The following is a 7,035-nucleotide window of genomic DNA, read 5'->3' on the forward strand; positions in this document are numbered from 1 at the left end:
CGGAGCAGCGGCTTCTGCAGGAATTTAGGCGGATCTGGCGGCAAAACCGCATCTTCCTTACTGTCCTTGGCCAAACCCAGAGGGCAAAGGGCATAAATCCTCGCGGTAATTGGAACTATACACTCAGGCGTCCAGGACAAGGTAAACTAATGGCGAGAGCTCACGGCGTCTGTCACCGGCAGACAGCCGTGCGCAGCTCTGGGAAGGCGAACGCTGGTGGGCGTTATGAATACTGAGCAGGCAGGCAGGCGGTGGAGCGGGCAGCACGTTCTTGTGACACGGAACCCGGGTTTGCTTCAAGTCAACACCGACCGGACTTCCACTTCTGTGTAATTTCCCTGTCCTTTCCCTGCAGCATTCGATCCTCTGGGATTGATTGCACCATCCTTTGCTGAGATCTGAAGAGATGGGACAAAAGAGAGCCATGTACAACATGATAATTGCTATTCACATAAACCTCTTTATAAATGCAGATTGTAGCGCTTCAAAGACTGGCAATGGGGCTTATTTTCACTACTGTATTTTCACTGGCTGTAGTAAGTCCAGTAGGAGGATTATTACCTCTCTTATTAATAACAGACAGAAACTCGTTTGCCACGTTGCCACTGATGGCTTCTGCTACCAGCTCACCACTCTCACGACTGCCCTTTCGACATCTCCATTGCCTATTCCATGGCTCACAAATACCACCGGCCAAGGGCCCACACAGCACAGGCTGCATTTCCACAACGGGACAAGGTACTTAGAGGACACACACCGGTGGGAACCACGAACTGTAGAGTGGGGAACCCCAGTAGGAATTGGCTGGGGCCCTTTCCTGCTGCTTTCCAGGCTTTATCAACATCTTGGTGCAGGAAATGCAGATTTTGGTACAGGCTGGACACTGATAAAATCCAACACTGGCACAACAGCAAAGCTGCCTGCACAGCGCCCTGCTGCTAATGCTAATGCTGATGCTGCTGATGCAGCCCCGATGCAGTGCGGTCGCCTTTGGGTCCACAACAAAAAGGGGTGGCAGCAGGGATGCTGCTCTCAAACCCACTGCGAGCCCCCTTTGCTACTGCCCCACAAACCTCTCCTCTTGGTTCCCCAAGCAACTGTGTGCCTCGCAGTCCCTGACCCGTGATGGTCAACCACGAGAGCTGCCGTAGGGGGCACATGGCTCCAGTATGTGGGTGCTGACCACAGCCCCTGCACCAGCCAGCCCGCAAGAGCAAACACAGGCATCTCCCAGCCTGAGGAAGAAGTTATTCATCCCTAGGCACAAACATGGGGGGGCGGTGTGTGTGTGTGTGTGTCTGCAAAAGGAGCCCTTTGACCTGAAAACCACCTTCTCCCAGCTCCTGCTGGCCCCGCAGCATCACAGTCACAGAATCAAAGAGGTTGGAAAAGACCTTTAAGCCCAACCATTCCCCAGCACTGCCAAGGCCACCACCAACCCATGGCACTGAGGGCCTCATCCACACGGTGTGTGAACACTTGCAGGGACGGTGCCTGCAGCCCTGCCCTGGGCAGCCTGTACCGATGCCTGAGCACCAGCACCCTCTGGGGAAGGAATTGTTCCTCATCTCCATCTAAACTTTCTTGTAATGATTTTAACTGGAATTTACCCTTCCTGAAGCGTCCCCAAAGAGCTGACGTCAAAATCAGTGTATTTGACATTGCTAGTACCTTTCCTCTGCCTTCAAAATCCAAGACCTGTTCCTCAAAGGAACTGCAGCTCCTTGACATGCCCAGCCAGCTGAAAAGCCCATAAGCTGCAGGCTCTTAGGGAGCACACCTAAATAGATTTCTGTGCCAGTAAGTTCCTAAGACAAGATGGGAATTCAGGAAAGTCAGTCCCAGTGGAGTGCCATCAGGGGATTGCAATAGCCAGGGATGCAAACTGGACCCCCAAAATAGCAGCAACAAAGGATGCTCAGCCATAGGTCCTATGCAGGCAGCAAAATGCAAAGTGCTCCTTTGCTGTCTTTCTGCCTTGCCTACATCTCTCATTCCCTTGCTTCCTTCTTCTATTTAATGCAGCAAAGGGATTTAAAGCTAACGCTGCTAAAATTTCTGAGCAAAAGCTTTACAGCTTCAAAGCAAACCCTATAGGGAAGCGCAGTACCCAGGGGTTGCAGTGCTGCCCCTTGCTTCAGAGCACCGTGTGGTCTGCGGCCCCCCTCGTACCTGCATTTTGTGTTCACCTGGACATCTGATCTTCCAGTGCCTACACTTACTGCTGACAGCGAAAGAGTTCCTACAGCTGGGAGAAGGAGCATTTACTGCAGGGGAACCTGCAGCAAAGAACCAAGCATGAGCAGCTCTAACAGCGAACTTGGTACAAGCAGCTGTAATGATGAACCAGACAGCTCTAATGAGCAGAGCTCCTGTGGCCATTCTAGGGGGGAAATGGAAAAGCCTCCCTCAATTCACTGGGACTGAAGGCAAATGAAGCAAAGAAAACAACTCCTTGGTTATTTTGTGGGTGGAAGGATTTCTCTGGTTTCTAAAGGTGGTTGCCTTAAGTCATTTTAAGCCCTGTCTCCAGCTCTGCTCTTCCCCACCTGTCCCTGTGCTGTGCTGCAGTCTGACCTGCTGGGCTCGAGACTGCTACATTGGGGTAAAGGACCCGATTTGTAAAACAGAAGCACCAGATCTGCCAGGAGAAAGCTGCGCTGCTCTCGAGGACAGGCATTAAACCAAAATGGATCACAGAGTTGGCAACTTGCTTCTCCCACTCTTGTTTCCGTGAAAAGGCACAGAATGCACGGGGGTTTTAAGGAGGACTAAGCTCTGAATCAAAGATTAATGAAAACATTTCTGTTCTGAATACAGAGAATGTCTTCCTGGGTTTTACGATTGCAGTGAGAAGCTTTTAAGCCTAACTCTAACAGTCATTTTAGGAGGGATACAAGAAACTCCCTTAAAATCTCACTTGATCTTTCAGCATTTCTGGATGGGAGCATCAGCCATGTATTTTCCTCAATCAACATCAGTATTTCCTCTCCTATCCCAACTGTTTTATTATTAGGAGAGACCACGAGCTACTGTTACCCAGCCACTGCATCACTGCCCACTGTTCCAGGGCTTCAAGGGAATTCCCATTAAGCCCCAGCAACAGCTCCCAAGGCAGCTCCTTGCTGTAAGCACTCACTTGACTTACTGTGCCAAGCTCTCCACTCCTCTTCGTCCAGCCTTTGCCAAGTGAGCCCATGCTTGCAGAGAGAGGGTGTTCCTGTACCACAAGGCCTTATGGGCTCTGAAGCTCCTATCCCCACCCACCAGGCTCCCCTGGCAACCTGCCTTGTGCACAGGATCCACCTGAGGTCAATTTAAGCACCTTTCCCAGGTGAATTGTGTGTGCCCAGAGATGTCCTGACCTCAGTTTTCAACATCAACCAAGGGCAGAGAGCACAGTAACACTTGGAAGGGTAAAGAGCTTCCCCTGAAGCACACTGCAAACCCATTACCTACCTTCATCAATGGCAGAGACCAGTGCAACAAACAATAAGCACAGGTGTAAGCAGAGGTCAGTGTGGATGCAGCAAATCCCTGGTTGCTATTGCTGACACAGTGCAGGAATAACAGGGTCATCGTGTTGCTGGGAAGGTAGGACAGGCACTGTCAGCAATGGAAATGGAAATTGTTCAGCAGCATCCAGGACCCGTGAGCACAGCTGAGTGTACCTGCGGCTGCCTGGGAGGTTTGGGCCCAAAGCCCTCCCTGGGGTTAATTCCTGAGTCCCCAGGATGATCTGGGAATCTCAGCTGAGTGCCTGCTTCCTCTTGGGCTTTGTTCTGTGGAACCACCACCGTACAGATCATTTGGAGAGGTGACAAGGACACTCACTGGATGAGGAGGATGATCCCAGATAAAAGTGGAATAGAGGGAGGTAGAGGCAAGAAACCGCTCAACCCAACTGGGTGTGCGATGGCCTGAGCACACCAGCCCAGGGCTTCTGTGAGCAAAGCTGCTCTCAAATGGGCAGCACAGACACCCCTGAGCCATGGCAGCAGCTGAACCACCTTCAGACACCACTGCTTGTTCACCAAGAAACAAGAGTGCCTCTGAGCTGAGATCAGACATACCCGGTTAGACTCTGCCCTGGCTAATTCATAGCTGCAGTTACTTGAATACACACTGGAGAACCAGATTATAACCTAATAAAGTTGCAATTAAATGGCACTGCCTTTACATTAAAGGTCAATCCAATTTCTTCTAAAGTGGACGTGAGACTTCCTGATGGGCCCTGCACATCACAGAATCGTACATAGAATCATGTATGATGGGGCAGCCACAGCTTCCATGTCCTTCTCCTGTCAGTGACACTCAGTGCCACACTACACACGGTATTTGTCAGCATTTCTGCTCCTGCACCAGGAGGATGAATGTGTAAGTTCCTAATGATGGTCAATGAAAAAGAAGCAAAAGGGTAACTTCTTCAGGCTGAATCATCATCTTTCCACTTCATGGCAGTGTTCCCCTACATCACCCTGTACTGCCTGCTCATGTCAGGGACTGAATGCAGGATAAAGCCCACTAGAAAGGTGTCAGGACCTTAACTAAGGTATGGCAGATATTGCCAGAGATTCCCAACTATTCCTGACCTTTTTGTTAGTTTTCCATGTAAGAATTAACATCTGAGGGGAACATGTGAAGACGTCACTGTAAGAGCAAGATCTGACCAGGGAAAGCAACTACCCTGGACATGAACCCCCCAGTCCTGTGAACTTGGTACACTGGACCACCCATGCAACATATGGAGTGAGTGATACAGAGGCATCATCAATTTTAGGAAACTGAAAGAAACATTTTGAGGAGAAACAAACTCAATTCCCACTAAAGAAAACATAGAACTCTAAAAGCACATTTCTGCAGCTGTTTTCTGTACCAAACCCTACAGAAATAATGAGATTTCTGTTATTATTATTATTTCCAGCACAGCAGATTGAGGTTTAGATTTTTGACCAAACCAGAAGTGAAGGCCACTTTACAGCAGCTCAGTGCAGTGCCAGGGTAACCCTGCGCTAAATCCCTGCAACAGCATCTCTGCTGGTAGCCCTAAGCCAGAAACCACCGGGGCTGACTTTGCAACCTCTACAGACCAGCAACTCCAGACAAGAGACTTGGGCCAGATCTGTGCTCTGACTTTCCCTGGAAGGCATCAAGACAAAAATCAAACTAAAAGCCCACAACATCACTCATGAGGATCACACTCTCTTTGCTTTTGCTCATCTACAGTGGTTGATCTGATGACAAGCCTGGGCACAGCCCTGGAGCTGTGTGATATATCAAAGTCTGATGATGATGTGCCAGCAACATTTTAAGGGTACTGAGTTAATTTTGCCAAGGTTTTCTGCATGTGCCTTGAATATTAATGTCAAGGTCTCTTGTTTCCCTGACTGACTGGGGGAGCATCATAAATGAAAGCAAAAATGCTTCAAGGAGAATTACAGAAGTGGAAAGATATTCAGATTTTCTGGCCTCATAGGATGAAAATAATTATTTCCTCCTGCTGGGCAAGGAAATTGAAACCTTTCCTGGCTTATCCTTGAAGCCATTCCCTGGCAGCACAGGCTGAAACCGGCAAGCTTTTCTTGGGGTAGGAAAGGATAAAATACTTACAAATAAAAGAGAATAATAACATGATGCTTTGCCTGCGAAAGGTGCTTTGTGCTGATAGAAAATGCCTACCAGAAGCACCTCTCCAGCTTTATGCCAGTGTTAACCCAGTGACAAAAAGCAGCTGTTTCTCCCCATTAGCTGTGTGTCATGCTACACCAGGATCTTCACAGAGAGGTGTGGAGACCAAGCATCACACCACTGACCTGAGCTCTGCCAGAAGTTCTTAAATGGGAAATACCTCCACAGCCCTCCTTTCATGCCAAGCCTCAGATCAGCCTAATTTTGCTCTGGAAAACATCTGGAAAACTTCTGTCTTCTCAGACCTTATCTGAAGGAACAGGAAATGGTTGGTGGGCTGCCTTTTATAATATCAATAGACATTAATAACAAAACCAGGAGGTTTGGTTCTCCTCAAGGTGCACCAGTTGCAAGCCATCACCCACCCCCCACTCCGGGTGTCTCCTGGCATGGGGGTTGTGGAAGAAGGCACAAAGAAACTGGGATTTAGTGTGGGGATAAACAACCCTGGTAGCTGGCTGCCAGTGCCCTTCAGTGCCTCTTCTTGGGAGCCTAAAAACCAAGCACACACAATGCAAAATACAGCTCCTCTTTCATCTCCATCCCTGTACACACATGCCCCAATCTGCCTCTTTCTACTTCTCCGCTCAGCCTGAGCATCTTGTAAAGTCTCGATACCAAGTTGTGGGAGACTTTCAGAAAGCCTAAACACAGGGAAGATGTCACAGAGAATGCACATCAGCTCCATGCATGGCAATAGAAGATAAATGTGAGCCTTCTGTCTGAGATGTCTGTGAATAAATCTGATGCCTGTGGGTGCATCCGAGTGAAACATTCGCCTCTCACCACTGGAAATAGTTTGACTGATGACTTTCTTTGCCTTTTATGCACATATTATGTGCAAGTACCACTTTCTTTTAACTCACAGACAGGCGTCATGAAAGATTTTATTTGCACATTAACAGGATATTTATGAAGTACTTGGTGTTGGAGTTCCCTCAGCAGGCAATTGCAGACACATTCTGCTTTTTGAACAGTTTGAGGTGAATTCCAGCACACAAATACATCCTGCAGTATTCCCCAAGAGTACCCACTTCTGCCATTGCCATTGCTCCTGCCAGGAGAAAACCACCCAAACAGAGCAAGTAGTGCTTCAGTATGCTTCTGACCATGCTAAGCCTTGATTCCTCACCTAGGAGCTGCATTAGCCAAAGGCAAGGTTAAAAACTGCCTCATGACCCGTTGATGCTGGTACCCAGGGAAAAGACAGAAGCACTGTTCAAATTACAGCAACTGGTAACTGTCAGCTCAGCCCAAATCCCATTGCAGGGACACGAAGAAGTATGTTCCAATGGCCAGAGCCTCCCCCCTGCAAAGATAACTGCATCACATCAAACATGTGCAACC

The sequence above is a fragment of the Psittacula echo genome (genome assembly GCF_963264785.1).
Source record: "Psittacula echo genome assembly, chromosome: 7".
In the NCBI taxonomy this organism is placed as follows: Eukaryota; Metazoa; Chordata; class Aves; order Psittaciformes; family Psittacidae; genus Psittacula; species Psittacula echo.